We start from the raw sequence: 19,291 nt of genomic DNA, 5'->3' as shown, positions 1-19,291 counted from the left end.
AAAAACGATATTAACGTCGGGACACAGCAGGGTTGCCAACTCCAATTTTTTTATACCCCTGAGCTCACCTTAAAAACCCCTAAAACTGTACTATTATCTTCGAAAACCCACTAAATAAAAAATAAAAGAAATTATTATAGATTTTCCAAATTTAGAACATTATTATGATTTTCAACCGGTTCGACATTTTAATGATCATACATATGAACGTTATACATAGATGGTCAAGAAAATCTTGTCAGTAGAAAAAGGCACGAAATCCCTTTGGATTTTCTATGAGACGATATCCCTTCGCGCCTACATTTTTTCAAATTTGCCGCACTTTTCTACTCTAAAAAAAACCCTAAAAAAACCACTAAAAATATTTAGCCCCTAAAAAAACCCCTAGCTGGTTTATTTCCCCCTAAATTTAGTGGTAAAACCACTAAGTTGGCATCCCTGGGACACAGATTATGTAAGGCGTTCAAAGGGTTAATACACTCACGACTTCACTCATCGCTAAGTATATCTTGTTTTTATATCCCTGATCCCAAAATGACAATTTGATTATACTAATTTGTCCGATCGATCTGGCATTTTAGTACAAATAAAAGCGGCCAAGTGCGAGTCGGACTCGCCCATGAAGGGTTCCGTACCAGCGAGTAACATAATAAAATTGAGGTTTACGATTTATGACGTATTAAAAAAAACGACTTACCAGATCTCGCTCAAACCAATTTTCGGTGGAAGTTTGCATGGTAATGTACATCATATATTTTTTTTAGATTTATCATTCTCTTATTTTAGAAGTTACAGGGGGGGGGGGACACATTTTACCACTTTGGAAGTGTCTCTCGTGCAAACTATTCAGTTTAGAAAAAAATGATATTAGAAACCTCAATATCATTTTTTAAGACCTATCCATGGACCCGGGTATGTCCTTAAACTACGTCCAGGACCCGGATATGTCCTGAAACTACGTCCAAGACCACCGGTGGACGGGCAGCAGCGTCCCTCAAATTCGGTGTACTCGACTGCGATCGCCAACCCGCCTGCCAAGCGTGGCGATTATGGCATTCAACCCCCATCATGCAGAGCACAATCAAACCACGGCCCCGAGGTTCCGGCGACCCCCGGTGCTCTGGCTATGGTAGCGGTCAGGGCATTAGCGGGGTCAGGGGTGCTAAGAATCTCCGGCAAAGATCCGGCTACCCACCCCGACGACGACTGGCCCTGGTAACACACAACATACGCACTATGAGGACTGACGAAAAGATCTGCGAGCTGGAAGAGGAACTGAGCAGGTTACACTGGGATATTGTAGGGTTATGCGAAGTCCGTAGAGAGGGGGAGGACACGACAACCCTGAAGTCTGGTAACTTGCTCTACCACCGGGAGGGCGACCAACAGTCCCAAGGTGGTGTCGGGTTTCTCGTTCACAAGTCCCTCATAAACAACATAATAACCATCGACAGTGTGTCGAGCAGGGTCGTATACCTAATACTCAGAATATCCAAAAGATATTCGCTGAAGGTCATTCAGGTATACGCACCGACCTCGTCACACTCCGATGATGAAGTAGAGGCTATGTATGAGGACGTAAGTAGGGCCATACATACTTCTAAAACCTACTTTACTGTTGTTATGGGGGAGTTCAACGCAAAGTTGGGCAAGAGAAGCGGTGATGAGTTGAGAGTGGGGCAATTTGGGTATGGGCAACGGAACCCTAGGGGTCAGAGGCTGGCCGACTTTCTGGAGAGAGAGGAACTCTTCGTGATGAACTCTTTCTTCCAGAAGCCGCCTCACAGGAAATGGACCTGGATGAGTCCTGACGGTTCCACGAGAAACGAGATAGACTTCATCATGACCGACAAGAAACGGATATTCAGCGATGTCTCTGTGATCAACAGGGTAAATACCGGTAGTGATCACCGAATCGTAAGAGGCTCACTGAATATCAATATTAAACTTGAAAGGTCCAGCCTGATGAAGTCTACGCTCCGACCTACTCGAGCCCATGTTCAAAACCCCGAAAGCTTTCAACTCGAGCTCTCTAACCGCTTTGCTTGCCTAGAGAACTTGGCTTCAGTGGACGAAATCAACGACGGGCTAGTGGAAACTGTCCACACAGTAGGGTCTAAGTTTTTTTAGACCCCGCCGTAAAGATAGACCTCAGAAATTGACCGAGCAAACCTTAAACCTCATGGCTGAACGACGCTCGCTACAGTTGCAGTCTCCCGATGACGCGAAGTCATATAGGCAACTCAATAGACGTATATCTAAGTCCTTGCGACATGATCTGCGTCTCTTTAATACTAACCGTATTAAAGAGACTATTGAGCGAAACCAAGGCTCCAAAGTGTTCGCAAAGGACAAGTCTATTGGGCAAAGCCAGCTGACGAAGCTGAAACGGGAAGATGGCAGCATAGCGTCGAGCAAAGCGGAGGTTTTAGGCGAGATCGAGAGGTTCTATGGACAGTTATACACTTCGATCGCAAAGCCCGTCGACAGCTTGGTAGGAGATCCAAGAGCCAAGCTGTCCCGACATTATACCGAAGATATCCCGGACATCAGTCTGTACGAGATTAGGATGGCCTTGAAGCAGCTTAAGAACAACAAGGCGCCGGGCAAATACGGAATCACTTCAGAGCTTCTGAGAGCGGGTGGAACACCGGTACTTAAAGTCCTCCAGAAGCTCTTTAATTCCGTCTTGTACGAGGGCAAAACGCCTGAAACATGGAATAGAGGCGAGGTGGTGCTGTTTTTCAAAAAAGGTGATAACAGCCTATTGAAGAACTACAGACCCATCACGCTTCTGAGCCATGTCTATAAGCTGTTTTCAAGGGTCATCACGAACCGTCTCGAACACAGACTTGATGACTTCCAGCCTCCCGAACAAGCCGGGTTTCGAAAAGGCTATAGTACCATAGACCACATCCATACGCTGCGGCAAGTTATACAGAAGACCGAAGAGTATAACTTACCATTATGCTTAGCGTTTGTGGACTATGAGAAAGCCTTCGATTCGGTGGAAACATGGGCGGTGCTTGAGTCTCTTCAGCGATGCCATATTGACTATCGGTACATCGAAGTGTTGAAGTATTTGTATAGTAACGCCACCATGTCGGTCCGAGTACAGGAGCAGAGCACGAAGGCGATTCCATTGCAAAGAGGCGTAAGGCAGGGAGACGTTATCTCTCCGAAACTGTTTACTGCCGTAATGGAAGACACCTTCAAGCTCCTGGAATGGCAAGGACTTGGCATCAACATCAACGGCGAATACATCACTCACCTTCGGTTTGCCGACGATATCGTAGTCATGGCAAAGTCGATGGAGGAACTCAGCATGATGCTCGATGACCTCAACCGAGTTTCACAACGGGTGGGCTTGACAATGAACATGGACAAGACGAAACTTATGTCAAATGCCAATGTTGTGCCCATCCCAGTCTCTGTTGGGAACTCGGTACTCGAAGTTGTTGACTCGTACATCTACCTAGGACAAGTAGTCCAATTAGGTAGGTCCAACTTCGAGAAGGAGGTCAACCGCCGAATCCAACTCGGTTGGGCAGCGTTCGGGAAACTACGTAATGTCTTTTCGTCCGACATACCTCAGTGCCTCAAGACGAAAGTCTTTAATCAATGTGTGTTACCAGCGATGACTTACGGCTCCGAAACGTGGTCTTTCACTATCGGCCTCATCTCAAAATTCAAAGTCGCTCAACGAGCTATGGAGAGGGCTATGCTCGGAGTTTCTCTGCGTGATCGAATCAGAAATGAGGAGATCCGTAGACGAACTAAAGTCACCGATATAGCTCACCGGATTAGCAAGCTGAAGTGGCAATGGGCAGGCCACATTGCGCGCAGAGAAGATGGCCGATGGGGTCGAAAAGTGCTCGAGTGGAGACCACGGACTAGCAAACGCAGCGTAGGACGTCCACCCACAAGATGGACGGACGACCTTGTTAAAGCCGCCGGAAGACGCTGGATGCGGGTGGCTTCCAACCGGTACGAATGGAGGTCCAAGGGGGAGGCCTATGTTCAGCAGTGGACGTCTTATGGCTGAGATGATGATGATGATGATCCATAGACACCCCACACGTATGGGTTTGATGTAATAAATTTATTAGAATTTCAGTTCTAAGTATGGCTAACCCCCAAAAAATTTTTTTTTTCTATTTTTGTGTGAAAATCTTAATGCGGTTCACAGAATACATCTTCTTACCAAGTTTCAAGAGTATAGTTCTTATAGTTTCGGAAAAAAGTGGCTGTGACATACACGGACAGACAGACGGACAGACAGACGGACAGACATGACGAATCTATAAGGGTTCCGTTTTTTGCCATTTGGCTACGGAACCCTAAAAAGCCAATCAAACATTCTGGTAAGTATATACTTATTATGGGTTATAAAAAATACAACATTCACACATTTGCGCGTGTTCTCAGTGATTATTACCTAGAAGGTATTATAAGTACATTGAAATATTTATACATTCATTAACATGCAAGTAATGACCAACAAACGTCAAAGTTATATTTATAGTGAAATTAGTGAGCGAAATCATAGGTCGAGTGTTAAATCCAGGCTAATCGTTGCTAATGCGCGGCGCAAGGCGGGGCTAGCTGCCTGGTAATTTACCTGTAATAGAGGCTATGGTAAGAATTCTGGAAATATTACAAACTAGATTATTCCCGCGACTTTGTCTGCATAGAACGTGTTACTTGCGCTCCGAATAGGTACCTACCACGTCTGATGCTCAAAAGGAAAACTCAAAGAAAAAACCGGACAAGTGCGAGTTGCATTTGCCCGCCGCGCCGAAGGCTCCGTACTTTTTAGTATTTGTTCTTATAGTGACAATTTCAACTAGCTATCACGGTTCATGAGATACAGTCTGGTAACAGACCGACGAACAAACTTACAATGTAGTCTTAGTAATAGGGTCCCGTTTTTACTCTTTACAAACGTCAACCAAATCTTTACACAAACCCCGTTTACTTATTTAAAACTAAGTTCATTACATACCTCATGATCAATGTGGTTATGGTCAACAGCATTTTCAACCATAACTCTAAAGCCATAGGATCGAATTTAGTTTCACAGGTTTTAAGAACAATTGTACGCATTGTCCGTCAGTGGGTCCTCTCTCAAGTTAAATTGAGTTCCTGTTATCACCTTATCTCAGAAGGGTTCGTCCAGGGGACAGATTTATTTACTTTCCGGGACAAACTTCCGTATTACGGCGTGAAACTTGTGCTGACTGTACTAAAAAAGGTTCGGTAGGGTATGGCGTATGTTTGTTGTAGAAAAAGGCACTTACGTCGTTGTGAAAGGTGTCAATCCTGACCTAGAACTTGGTTTAGTTGCCGCAGTCAGATGATATCGGGCAAAAAGTGAGAATAAGATATAAGAAGGATCAAAACAGTGGGTTATTATTGACGTATTAATTAATACTACATTATGATTATTAAAAACCTATAAATTGTCTTAAAATATTTAAATACTAACGCTTCGGACCAAAAAATATGTTCTAGTCTGACGGGAGTTTTATAAGTAGATAAAAAAGATGGTATAGTCGCGGTCGGTCTAGAACGCAAAATGACTAGTGTAATATTTTGCCCAACGAACGGAAAACGACGGAAAATGATATAGGCATTTTGCGTTCTGGACCGTTCGCGATGTAGATTGTAGACTAAGAGCGATATAGGCAAAATGTTACCCTAGTCATTTTGCGTTCTAGATCGTCCGCGAATAACCCAAAAAGATGTTGTTGATGTTATTGTTGTAAATGAAGAACAAAGAACCACTTAACTCAAATGAAATCGCTTTTAAATTATAATTAAACCAGGACTTAATATAGGAGATATAGATTGCTATCTTGAGTGTCGTCATGCCTATTACTTGGCGAGCATTAAAATGTACCTAGATCTAAGGAAGAAGAAAGTTCACTTAGCGAAATAACACTCCGTTTTAATCAAAAGCAAACCGTTTGTAAATAGTGGCAATACTGTAGTGTCGTCCCTTTCAAATCAATTAATATAAGAGAACGGGACGACACTACAGTGTTGCCACTTTTTAATTTCTACTCTTTTTTGCCAGGCCATATTACCGTAAAAACGCGTTTATGGCAATCTGAAGGCCTACCGCGAACCACGTTCGACGTGTTATCTCTCTGTCGCACTTGTAAATTTGTACGTAAGTGTGACAGGGAGGCAACACGTCGAACGTGGCTCGCGGTAAGCCTTCAGATTTACATAATAGACGATTTAGGTCAAATTGATTATGAATTTGCGTAGAATCTTGTACTATAAACAACAAGTATAAAAAAAACCGGGCAAGTGCGAGTCGGACTTGCGCACGAAGGGTTCCGTACCATAATGCAAAAAAAAGCAAAAAAAAACGGTCACCCATCCAAGTACTGACCACTCCCGACGTTGCTTAACTTTGGTCAAAAATCACGTTTGTTGTATGGGAGCCCCATTTAAATCTTTATTTTATTCTGTTTTTAGTATTTGTTGTTATAGCGGCAACAGAAATACATCATCTGTGAAAATTTCAACTGTCTAGCTATCACGGTTCCTGAGATACAGCCTGGTGACAGACGGGCGGACGGACGGACGGACGGACGGACAGCGAAGTCTTAGTAATAGGGTACCGTTTTACCCTTTGGGTACGGAACCCTAAAAAACAAGTATACCTAGGAGACCGAGCTTTGCGCGGAAAACATATAAAACACAAAAATTGGCGGTTTCCCAGCGATAAGACCTAGATCGATTTTTCGCCCCCGAAAAAAAATAGCAAATTTCATCGAAATCGTTAGAGCCGTTTCCATGATCCTCAAAATATATAAATATATGTTTCCAGCGTGGAAATGCTGCGAGCATCATGGGCACCTTTGCATCGGGAACGGCAGGGAGCGGTTTGTTTTCTTAAATTTATAGTTTTAATTTTTATTTGTGCTAGTTGTAATTTGTATTCCTGTATAAATATATGTACCTATATAATTATATATTGCTCTTTTAAAGGATTGAGTCTGCGTTATCTGATTGTTTTCACATAATAAACTGGGGACATGTTTCGACCTTTTATTCGTAAGCATTTTCCTCGAGCAACGTTCACGGTCGCGTGTAAAATTTTAGTTATTAGGGCGTTTTTGAGACTTAGTGTCCTGACTGTTATTCTTATTCTATATTCTACAAGTAGAGTTCATAATAAGTTCATTTCTGAGGTAAAAGTTTGGATGTTAACCGTAATGGTGTATCTTTTATAGTCTAGTTACAACTAAGCGAGTTGAAAGAATCTGGATTATGTTAAGCGTCGAGTAATAGAGACAAAATGGCTCGGAGCAACTACTTTTTAACTTTATATGGTGGTGCATTTACGGGTTAACTTTTTAAACGCTTTTATATAGTTAAATACTGATTTCGATATCGTGGAGTCTCATTTGGTTGAAAATAATTTGTTTTTAGTACAGTTTTGGTAGTTTGTTCAATGAAATACAGAAAAAGATTAAACTACAAAATTATTTATGCTTACCTAAATAGAGTCGAACCAATCTAACTCTGCACGCAATTTCTATGAAAATATGACGTTTGTAATGACACTACCTCACTTTGTTCTATTGAAGTCGGTGCAAAGATAGTTTAGTTTAGTGTACCTTTAGGTATTTAAATAAAAGTAAACAAAATCTACCCTCAAATGGCCTGTTAAACCATTTGAGGGTAGAGGAAAATATTACACGATCAAATAATGTAGGTGAAAGTCAAGTCGTCCAGTGACTGATCTAGGCGGTTTTCTAATTGGTCGGTTAACCAATAAATGTCGTAACTACCCGAAAATGTACAAATTGTTTGTCTACTTTTATTTAAATTCCTAATAGTACAGACTATATATAGTCCTGTCTTGTAATACCTACTGTATATCTTCGAGGTACCGTAAAATGGGCTGAGTTGGGTGAAATTTGACTTTCAAACCCCGATAAAATTTTATTTTTACATTTGAAAACTGAATGGTGTATATAATAAGTGGTTCGGACGTTTGTATTTTAGTTTATATTTTATTTTGGGTAGTTCCATTTCATAACTTTGACGATAAAGAGGAAAACCCACCTCACCCCGTAGTGCCTCGTATTTGGGGTGAGAGTGTTTTGCATACAAAGGAAGATTGTTGGACCAATTTTTTTTTATTATACGTATTACTATAGCCCCATTTTAAATTGGAATACATTATTTTTGTAGCAGTAGCCTTAAAATCCCTTCTCACCCCCCTCTCAAACCTTCTCTCCCCATTCATAGCCCAACTCTCCCCGCGAAACCTACTCACCCCGTTTTACGGTATCCTTATTTGATTTCACACATTTTAGTGAGATACATATTACATTTGCTTTGTGTTCCTACCAGGTCAACGTACTCGTATTTTATCCATAACATCCCCAAATCTCATTAACAACTTCCAAAGAAAATTATCTGTGAACGCTCAAAATGCAGCCGTTAAGCGCAAGAATTGAATTTCAAATTCGGAACACAAGATGTGTAGGTACGTTCGGCGCTCGGTAGAAAACTTGGGATTTGAATGTGGAACCAACTTCTGTCATGGCGGACAGAAGAGTCGGTGGGGTGCTTTGCGGTAATGTGGGAAATGATTAAATTTTAATTACATTTCTATTAAAATAAGTTATTGACTATTGTGAATATATAGTGTGTGTTAATTCGTCCCTTATACGTACATGACTTTTTACTGCGTGCATTGCATGCACGTAAAACGTAAGAAACGCGGTTTATTTAGTAAGTACAATTTTTAAGTTGAGTTAAGGATAGATCTGGCAAAGACTCTTTAAATATGGGGGGGATCAAAATAAAAATATGTATTATTTATTTCATGTTGTAGTGAGGTCGCTGTCGTAGTTATACAGAGTAATTTTGTTATATATGAACATAATCTGAGGGGTCAATATGTCAGCACTCAGCAGCCGGGGTCATACTGAACAACTTTTACTAGATATATGGAGCCAACCATGAAAACTCAAAATAAAACGAAATTGTGTATGTCTTCTATGGAACAGCAGTTTTCCAATTTTGGCGTTAGTTTCACAGTAGATAGTTCAGTATGACCTACATTTTTTATTTTTTTATTCTACATATGCATATAGGTATATCATATTTATTACTTGTATGGTCAGACATAATAAAATCACCCTGTGTAACTTATAAATACAATGGGATGGAGTACCTTTTACCCCAGAACCACGTGTAAAAGATAACTCACGCTAGACCGGGCCGGGGCATCACGTGATCATCAGCCGTCATAGAAAATGACGTGTCGGGCGCCTCGGCCCGGTCCCGGCCCGGTCTAACGTGAGTCATCCTTAAGGTCTCTGCCCACTACACCGTATCATACCATGACCGTGCTATTAACGTTAAGGCATTTAAATCAGCCACCATCACGGGAGTGAGCTGGTAACAATTTGGCAGGAATTAGAAAAGTAGGTCACGCGATGGATACGTTTGTGCAAACTTCAAACTTAGAACAGCACGTACGCGCTATTGGTGCTATGTCAAAATGCTATCTCTTTTACTCTAGTCTAGTAGGTATAGACCAACCAAGAGTGAAAGAGATGGTATTGTGACTTCAGTCGCCAGTTGGTAGTGGAGATTCTTGCTGAGGGTCCCTAGATCTACGTTTAATGGTATTTTTGGTGTTAGCGTTACAATCTCGTTAGAAACACATTCGATTCATTTTTTTTTTTTTCTAGCCTACTTGGTGTCCCACTGCAGGGCAAAGGCCTCCCCTCGTTTTGCCCCAACAATTCGATTCATATTGTAAAAAAAAACTGGACAAGTGCGAGTCGGATTCGCCCACCGAGGGTTCCGTACTTTTTGGTATTTGTTGTTATAGCGATAACAGAAATACATCATTTGTGAAAATTTCACGGTTCACTCATGAACCGAAAATACTATACAGCTGGGTGACAGACAGACGGACAGACAGACGGACGCGGAATCTTAGTAGGTATGTAATTAGGGTCCCGTTTTTACTCATTTTATACGGAACCCTAAAAACACCAACTATTACATTTACTATTTCCAAGTATGTATAAGATCAAACAAACAAATTCATTGTTGCTGAAAACGTAACAAAAGGAGCCTGCATCAGACACAAGCCCCAACGAAACTTAAATATACAATCTGTTTCTTTCACTCGATCCTGTCACGGGCGAGAGTGGAAGAGACAGCACTAATGATGTCTTCGCGAAGTCAGGCCGTGTTCGTATTGCTTACGAAGTGCAGGTGAATCGAATACATAATATATCGAATAATGTGGCCTGCCGGCGTATTATCAAATCAAATCAAATAAATCAAATATCATTTATTATCAGTATTAATGGATGGCCAAAAAGAATAGGTAGTATAGAGGGGACCTGTCATTGTAAATTTTGTAGTCACAGTAAAATTAATGCCATCTATCGACACACGACTAAAACTCAAAATAAAAACGTATAAAATTATCAAAAAAATGTATATACATATATGTATATATGGATAAATGATTTTATTATTTTTATATCATTTTGATCCGTGTTCATTCACTGATATCTATGTGTTAAAATTGTTAAATATGGAACGGCGTCGTCACGCCATCTAGCCGAGTATAGGCTAAAGGTGTGTGCGGCATCTATCCGAGAATGACTTTTTCTTGATTTCCGAGGCACTTTTTTTCTTTAGACTTTATTCATCTTATACGAAGTTACATGTCTTTGTGGATGGCGTTATCCATCTTTATCCACGTGATAAAATAACTGTCACTTTTTAACACCGTGGGATAGAAAGTGACGGACACCGTTTTATCACGCTGTCACGTAGACAAGAACGACCATTATATCCGTACTGAAATGTTATCGATATCAAGCCATTTCTAAATCATAACACACATGTGATTCATCCTTAAAGTAAACTACCTATACTCTGTATCTTTAGGTATTTAAATAAAAGTAAACAAATAATTTGTAAAGTTTAGAATAGTTGTAACAATTATTGGTTAACCAACCAAATACGAAACCGCCTGGATCTGTCACTGAACGACCTTTAATTTACATTATTCGATCGTGTAATGTTTTCATCTACCCAACTGGCTTAAGGAGCCATTTGAGGGTAGATTTTGTTTACTTTTATTTAAATAAGTGGTGCGGTGCGGCCGTCTGTAACGGCTTCGAGGTACGCGACCCGGACCGTTCCAGCGTGAATCATCCTTTATGGTGAAATTCTGAAATTGGATCGCCTGACCGCTCGACTCGCTCATGCTCGGTTTACTTGGAATAACATCAGTAGGTACTAAAGTAAATGGAGCTGTGAATAAAGTAAAACAAGTGTCTAAAGTTGGATGAGCACGAATCGAAACACTAGTGTTCCGGACATTTGGGAGGCGCGCACGGAGCGGAAGTCAATACGTAGAGGCCCTTTTGACACTTAGTGAGATGTAAGGGGTACACCGAGCGGATGCTGCCCTTGCCCGTGTTAAGGATGACTCACGCTAGACCGGGCCGAACCTAAAATGAACTATGTGGGTGAAAGCGATGGAGTAAATACTGGGCGATAGACATTGTCTGTCTCTCATTGTCATGTCTGGCGAGATAACGACTCCATCACAAAATAAATAGACGCGTTTTACCTACCAATAAAACGCATATTAATTTACTTACCTTATTCGAAGCTTATTAATTGAGATAGGCACGTCGTTTCCCGCCATTATATTGCTATCTCTTTCTAACTTATGGCTATATTTCGCTCTTTTTCCCCCCACCATTAGTGGACCACCACCTGGCAGTGGGGATGAGTTTCTACTTAAACGAAATTCCAGAATGGCTCGTCATTGGCTCGAAATTATTTAATGCCACCAGGCAGAGTTTACTCATAAGCTTCGAATAAGGTAAGTAAATTAATATGCGTTTTATTGGTAGGTAAAACGCGTCTATTAATTTGACTGTACCGTTATTCGAAGCTTATTAATTGAGACCTGTTTGTTATCGCCTGGTGGTGGTGAAAAAGAAGACGCCAATGTGACCTTATAATGTGATGATAAATCGGCAGGACAGAAATGTATAAAACCTTGGATTCAGTTATAAATCATTTATTGCCAATTCAAATGAGCAAACATTATTGTTATCACCACAGTTTATGAAGAATAGATTAGGTTACCTATTATTTAATTGGTTCAAATAAGTGTGATACAGAATCAACAGTAGAGGTTACAGGCATTACTTCACGCCTATAAAACCGACAGAATGTATTTTCTGAGCGCCAATTACCACGCTCTAGAATGTCGTCTACAGGGAAATTATCCACCCAATGTTTTGATGCCACAGCAGAGCGAATGCTGCCTGGGGATGCTGTAATGCCTGCTTCCTTGAACAAGCTTTTTATCCAACCCGATATTATCGTTCGGGAAGCGCCTTTAACAGCACCTCTCAGTGTAACAAATAAATCATATATATTGGCTAACTCACGCCTACGTTTTAATAAAGAAATAGTATGCTTCACCCAAAACACAGGATTTAAATTTTTACAGTCAGGGTTCAGCAACAATTTCCAGCCAGACTGCCTATAATCAGCGCAGTCCGTCTTAGACCCAAATGACGGCCAAAAAACAATAGCGTTATCAGATTCAACAAAGTGCTGACAATCAATTTTTAACAATGTCAAATCATGGATTCGTCTGCCGGAGCAAAGAAGTAGTAGCATTGCAGTGTGCCTGGATGATTCGAAAGAACTTTCTAAATTAATTTTACATTTACTTAGATGGTCAAGAAGAATGTCTATATTCCAAATAGGTGGTTTTTGGCCGATAGGTTTTTGCAAAGCTATTGATTTAAGGACATGTTTAACAAGAATGTGTGAACTCAATAGCCCGGAATCCTCAGTATTACATAATGTTGACACCACTGATTTATAAAGTAATATAGTTCTGTACGAAAGTTTATGTATCAAATGAAGATCAGATAAATACTTCGCTAAGTCTGAACCTGATGGCTTCTTAAAGTCTACCTTATGACTAGTGGCCCAGAGGACCCACTTTTTCCACGCTATATCATAAGTTTTCCTGGTAGACGTACGCCAAGATTGTTCGAGCAATTTTAATTGATCTGGATTCCAGTCAGCTAGATTCTCTGACCACCCCCACACTTCCACACTTCTAGGACCATGTCCTGAACTTTCGGTGGAGGCAATCCCGTCGTGACGTCGATCAGGAACTTTTCCAGGGACCGTAGAGTGAACGGGGCTGCCAGAGCGCGTGACCTGATGTCCGCTCTCCAATAAACGCGACTCCATCGTGGAACTACTAGCAGATACACGCCCGTTGCTTGGTTGAGATGGGCTAGCACTTTCGGGACCAGGTAGGGAGGCGGGAACACCCACGCCAGGTTGTAATTCCATACTTGTGAAAACGCGTCGTGAAATAATGCTGTCGGATCGTTTTGGTCCAGTGAGGCATAGTTCATTACTACATGCGCCCTGCGAGACGCGAACAGATCGATCTGGGGAACACCCCATTTTGAAAATACTTTTTCTGTGGCTCCCGGAAGCAGATGCCACTCCGGAGTCTGACGCAACCGTGACAGGTGATCTGCATGGCTGTTGTATTTGCCCGGTATGTGAACTAAGTTTAGATGGATGCGATACTGTTCTAGGATGCAAAATATCTGGAATGTTAATTCCAGGAGTGGATTCGATTTTGTTCCGCCCTGGTTGCGCAAGTAGGCTAGCACAGTTTTGTTGTCGCATTGCACAAGTACTGTAGAGTTGCTCAGGTACTGACAGTGACCTTCTAATACCCTTTGAACAGCTAGCATCTCTTTCTGATTGCAGTGCAACATCTGCTCCGATTTTGTCCAAAATCCAGTCAGAGCTTGATCGTCCAACTGTGCACCCCAGGCCAGGTCTGACGCATCCGTTGTTAAGAAGTGGGACGGTGGAGGCAGGTGGATTGGTGAAGGCGTGCGACAATGGTGCAACCACCACATCAAGTCCGCCTTCACCCTGTCGGGGATGGCAAAAGTCTCGCTCGAAAATCGCGGCACAGAGTTCAGAAGGTTTAGCAGGGCACGGTAGTTCAATCTTCCCCTTGGAACCGTAAAACTTGCGAAGTTCAAAAGTCCCACTAACCTCTCTAAATTTTTCCGGTTGGTTCTCGCAGCGGAAAGCATTTGTTGAATTTTGCCAATCAAAATAGGGATCTTTTCGTCCGGAAGTCTTTTCTGGTTTCTCCAGGCATCCCACCAGACGCCTAAGTATACCAGTGCTTTCTGGGGGGTCAATTGAGATTTTTGATAATTGATTAACCACCCTAGTGTTTCTAATTTCTTTACGACCACCTCGACATGCCTGGCGAGCATGTTCTTGTCTTGGTGGGCAATGAGGAAATCGTCGAGGTATACTATTATTCTTATATTCATGTCCCTTAGAACCTGTGCTATCCAATTGGTAAAAGTCGCAAAGGTCTTTGGCGCAGTACTGAGCCCGAATGGTAAACAGGTCATCTGCATGAGCTCTTGGCCATAGATAAGGCGTAGAAATCGTCTGTGCGATGGGCTTATTGGCAGATGGAAGTACGCTTGGGACAGATCTATCTTGCATAGCCAGTCTTTCGGCTGAATGAAATTTGGCACGCGGTGCACGTTTATCAATCCAAAATTTTCGGTCATTACATACCGGTTTAAAGCCTTTAAATTGAAAATAGGCCGGGGCGAGCCGTCGCTTTTGGGCACTATAAACATCGTTGATATGAAGCTGGGAGATGGATCCACTACCTCTAGCACACCCTGTTCTTTCATCTGATTTATGATATGCGACATCTCGTCTGACTGTGGACATTTTAGGTTGTTGTCGAAACGGTTCGGGTAAACCAGAGGTGGCTTTTGTAAGAAGGGTATGCGATACCCCTTTAACATCTGTAGCACGTGGTCCGGTGCGTTCATGTTCTCCCATATGCTGTAAAACTGTGCCAGCCGGCCTGCCCTGAACCTCATGTCAATATTTACCTCTCTTATTGTACCTGTACCCCGCGGGGGAAGCTCCTCGTTTTCGAGCAATCCTAGGCTGATTTTGTGGCCTTTGTTGATATTGTCTTGACCGACGTCCGCGAAAGGAACCGCTGGGCCCAGCTTTAAATCCACTGTTATTATATCCTTGCGAAGGATGGTTATGATTGTAATTACCCCGCTGGGGCATATACGGCTGCGCGGCAGCATTTTCCTGGCATGCCTGAGCATTACATGTGAAAGTGTTGCTTGCATGTGCGTGATTGCAATAGCCCTGCGAGGGCGCTTTGTGAGGCGCTGTTCCCTGCGAGGGAACGCCTGTAGTACCCTTAAACTCGTCTGTTTGCGAAACAGTGGTCTTTTTTAGAGGCCAGAAACACTTACGAACTCCACCATGGTGCTCAATCTTGGCTGTGAATGCTTCGGCGTTAAACAGCGACGAACTAGATGGCGGTATCTTGCGTATGGCCGCCTTAAGCAAAGGCTCTTTGATATGCTTCGTGATTCCATTTCGTCTCATGTTTATCACCTCGGCTCTGTGGCCGCAAACCAGTTGTAACATGTCTTCAGAGACTTTGAAAAGGTCACCACCTAACAGGACGCTATTTACCTTTTCACGAAAGCTATCGTACGAAAACTCTCCACCAGATTTAGTATAGTCAAGTATTTCTGCCACTGCAGCGTGCAGGGCTTCTTGCTGTTTTATCAAACAAAACGTAAGGGCGCCATACGCTTTGTCAGAATGCACTAAATGTGGATATGTGTCATACTGTTTAACCTCTTCGTTAACCTCCAAATCAGTGTAGCCCGGAGACCTACTGTAGATTTTCTGAGTTTCGGAATAGCGAATGTCATTCCAGCCTTTATCATCGAGGCGTTGCACTTCACGCAAAAGTTTTATTTGCTCCTCCGTAGCGTCGGGTATTGTAGGTTCCTTTAATTTGGTTCCGAGGCCCAAAACAAAAGGTTTAGATGGGCCCGGCTGAGGTTCCGCCTCGGTATAAAGTTCTCGACTGACATTATCCGAAACCACAGAATATGCATCACAATCATCGACACGAGCGTAATAGTTATCAGGATTAACAAGTGCTCGCAGCTCGTTTACTTGTTTGGTTAATGTATGGAGCCTGCGACGGGATGTTTTTCGGCCCCCCCTTTTCTTGCTGCGATAACGGCACTTGCGTTTCGAATCTGAATTCGACGAATCTGAGGAACTGGAGCAGTCACTGTCACTACTGCTTGACTCGCTAGACACATGCTTACGCCTTGTTTTAGAGACATCTGGTTTGTCTTCAGGCTTTCCTTCTACATCATCCATAATTCTACAATAAAAACTACAATTAGTATCGAACGGCAAAAACCGTTTAAATAATTATTAATTTTCCAATAAAAATGGAGGGTAGATTCGAAACCCTTTGCACCAGTACTAGAAAAGAATGAATAGCTACTCGAAGATTACTTACGTGAGTATGTTGTCACAAATAACCTTTTACTGTATTTGCTAGTACTGAAAATAAAATATAAATTTTTAATCTTATTATGCTCGCACTTGGAACGAGCTATAGTTTTATAACGGATTTTATCAAAGCCGTACTTTTTGCTAGCACGACCTATCGCGGCGGGAAACGAGACGCCAATGACGAGCCATTCTGGAATTTCGTTTAAGTAGAAACTCATCCCCACTGCCAGGTGGTGGTCCACTAATGGTGGGGGGAAAAAGAGCGAAATATAGCCATAAGTTAGAAAGAGATAGCAATATAATGGCGGGAAACGACGTGCCTATCTCAATTAATAAGCTTCGAATAACGGTACAGTCAAATTAATAATAGTATAGTTCGTAGTTTTGTAACTGAGCTCGAGCTAACCCTATTGTCTATTGTTAAGTAAAACCGCTCGTGCCTTGTGCCACAGCCACCTGCATAAAAACCTGACTTTTTTTTGACCTTCTGTTACTGAGTACCGGCGACTCGAACACTACAGAACCAGTCTAAGATGCGTAACAAAGGCGCGTTATCGGAGAGCGCACCTACACTGTTTTTTTGAGTGTTGGACTAGCCCGCGCTCAGGTGCCAAATAGAATGAGTATGACCCTTTTTTGCAGGTAAGTAGCATGTGCGGTTTTACTTAACAATAGACAATAGGATTAGCCGCCGGGCTCTGTTACAAAACTACGAACTATACTAGGTACAGAAGACTCACTCTCTAACAAAACGCGTCTGTTACATTAGCACAGATATGGCCGCTAGGTGGCGACAGCGCCACGCGCGGCTTTTGGCTTTCCCCAAAATTGGTGTGGAACGGATGTACTTTTAGTTACCTGTAGCAATGCGACGAAATCGCGGAGCGAGCCACGCCTGACTCCATAGAGCGACTGGTCGTACAAGGTAGAGTGGAGGGAACCAGATATCGCGGCAGATCATCTATGCGCTGGACTGACCAAATAAACTTCGCAGTGGGAAACTGCGTATCTGACTGTGCCAGACAGTCTGCCAACAGGGAGAGATGGCGGGAAATCGTGCGAAGAGCTGTGTCCGCCTCTACTAACGATGCGGACGCCTCAACGTGACCACGACCGCTCTGTCAAGAGCGATACGACAGAGAAGAAGGCATCGTGAAATTGACGACGTCTTCTTCTTCTTGACTATATTTTCTGCCGCATGACATATTTTATAATTTGTTTATATCCAAAAATAAGTTTAACCCCAGATCTGCAAACTCAATAATTTAACTGTACAGTTATTTATTTTTTAAGCGCAACTAGCATTTGCATAATTGCGGTGCATACCCGCAAGTGTAAGCCGGGACAGTCTCGCGAAGCTTACTTAACCTATAAAAGTTGTAACAAAAGCTATTACCTGAGACGCTCCGTTAACAGCCGCAGTGAACAGCTTCTTTAAAATATTCGAGGTATTTTTCAACGTTAACTATTTATAGGTACCTACCTACTTGGCGAGATCATGGTAATGCTAGAAATTGTGAACAATAAACAAGAGATTTGAAAATGATTTGCTTAATAACTTGATAAATAGGTAATTTGATTTTGAATTATAGTCTGGCAAGCTGACTTTGTGAGTAGAAAAACGCGACCAAATTGTAGGCTCGAAGAGTTGGTCTCCCTTAGCTGCGCTAATTATAGGTATCATGTTCATAAAGCACGCATAACAACAAAGGGGTGGCTGAAGGAAAAAGGACTTATCGTAATATACTAAAAATGTAGGTATACACACAAGTATAGGCTGTCCGATTTCTAAGATCAAGTTCGCCATAGATTTACTTGATCTTAGAAAAGCTCTTATAACCAAAAGTGTGACCATACCTCACAATATGTACATTGTATGTGTACAGTAGGTAGTCAAAGTTTAGCAAGTTTAGGGTGACAAGGCTGTCCGCAGCAGCTGCTAACTCGCAGACGGCGCTAGGATTATCCGCGGGCACGTTTGAATTATGCTCACACTACTGTACCACTAAATTGTATGCATTTTGCCATTGTGTTTTGTCTCCAGGATAAATTAAGGATGCAGGTATTCACATAAAGGATGACTCACGTTAGACCGGGCCGTGTCCGGGCCGGAGCTTCCGGGGTTTACTTTTCTATGACATGGCAGGTGATCACTTGATGCTTTCCATAGAAAACGATGAAACATTTTTTTTCAAATTTGCGCTTTCAAATTTATAACTATGTCTGTAGCATACGCGAACAAGTAAGTAGGTAAGTATGTAGGTACGAGTATCTATTTATTTACATACGTACTATTTACACAGCATTACAGTCTTAAGACTAATAACTACTACTAAGAACTACTAAGAAAGACTATATGTCTTAACACTGAAATAATGCAGCATATGTATAGCATTTCGGAATATTGACACGACTGCGCAGGCGCGGCACAGATGCTGCCGATTTCTCGACGTGCCTCATAATGACAATAACTCAAGGGTTGCCAGTAATGTGAAAAATGCACTATTAAGTATATTTATGAATCATCACCCTTCAACAACACAGGGGCATGATGTTCGACCTGAGCATCGGCCGAATATTCGGTATCCGGCCGCCGAATATTCGGCCGGCGGAACTATACCTACATTTAGGGTTTTCATGTGCTCATTGTGCAGGTTTGACCTGTTTCGTAGTGAACGTTCGCGCGGACTCATTTTTAGGTTTCAAATGAATGCGCATGCAAGTGAGTGGAATGTTTAAATTGTTTTGAAATAATAAACGAATACAATTATGACCGTGACTGTTTCTTAAATCCGAAATCAAGCAAAGTTAGTATCCGGTA

At 42.1% G+C, this 19,291-nt stretch overlaps 1 long non-coding RNA gene across 1 annotated transcript in view; it reads right to left on the bottom strand.

Moving 5' to 3' along the window:
* Window positions 1–668: 668 nt before the first annotated feature.
* Window positions 669–19,291, bottom strand: part of LOC134675476 (uncharacterized) — a 120,149-nt gene continuing 101,526 nt past the window's right edge. Inside the window, exon 2 of the long non-coding RNA XR_010099744.1 lies at window positions 669–875. This is a non-coding gene — a long non-coding RNA (uncharacterized LOC134675476). The remainder of the gene's footprint in view (window positions 876–19,291) is intronic.

This window comes from Cydia fagiglandana, chromosome 22, assembly GCF_963556715.1.
Source record: "Cydia fagiglandana chromosome 22, ilCydFagi1.1, whole genome shotgun sequence".
Taxonomy (NCBI): domain Eukaryota; kingdom Metazoa; phylum Arthropoda; class Insecta; order Lepidoptera; family Tortricidae; genus Cydia; species Cydia fagiglandana.
Note: the sequence above shows the minus strand (reverse complement) of the source record. Positions and strands in the feature narration are given on the sequence as shown.